Raw genomic sequence first — 921 nt, 5'->3', positions numbered from 1 at the left:
AGGGGAAAGCACTTGTCTCCAAGATTAAAATTCAGGTCCTTACGGAATGAGGAAATTAGAGGAATGCATACACAGCTAACCTCTGAGGTCTGTATCTGCGATCTGTAGGTAATTATTCTCCACAACATACAGACAGATGCAGCCACGCACAGAAGTATTCAGCAGGGGCATAGTTATTTCATAGCAGACAAAATGTATATTGGGGAAAAAAAAGGATCACATGGAAATAAACCAAATCTTTTTACCTTACAGGGCAATTTCGAAATTAGAAGACTCTCCTGAGCTGTGATATCTTGGCAAAGTTTCCAACATGTTTTATGCTCCATGCCCGGTGCTGCCTCCTCTCCGTGTCATTTCCATAATGTCTCCCTTAATAAACATTCGCAGTCCCATCTGCCTGGGCGTCTGCTTCCTGGAGGACCGGCTCACACCCCAGGGCGTTCCAGGTGTGACTCCTCGTACGCTATTCACACCCAGGCAGATACTGCCTTGCTGGCCACAGAAGCAGGGTTAGCCTTTGGGTGGTGTTGACTGGGAGGTGTTGAGGGGGTCTTCTGGGGTGGGGAACATCCTGTATCAAGCCGTGGGTGGGGGTTGTGCTCACTGATTTTTAAATAGTCACTGTGAGCCTAGTGGCTGCCAGTGGTGCCTTGTGAGCAGAGAGACAGGAAGAGATTCCCATGAGGTCTCCAACTTCTCATGACAGGGAGTAGAAGGGGGCCCAGCCGCAGCTGTGCAGCCAGCGAGGAGCCCCGTAGAGGCTCAGGGTTTGTCACAGCCCTTTCCTGACTGAGCCAGCTGACCCCAGGAGCACCAACTCCAGGCGGCTCTGAGAGAAGCTGAGCTGAGAGCAGGCATTTCTCAATCAGTCCTCTACCCCCCACCATCTTTCTGTAGTTTTCTAATTACAGCACCTACACA

This window comes from Cebus imitator, unplaced genomic scaffold (assembly GCF_001604975.1).
Source record: "Cebus imitator isolate Cc_AM_T3 unplaced genomic scaffold, Cebus_imitator-1.0 Scaffold475, whole genome shotgun sequence".
NCBI lineage: Eukaryota > Metazoa > Chordata > Mammalia > Primates > Cebidae > Cebus > Cebus imitator.
This window is presented reverse-complemented; position numbering follows the sequence as displayed.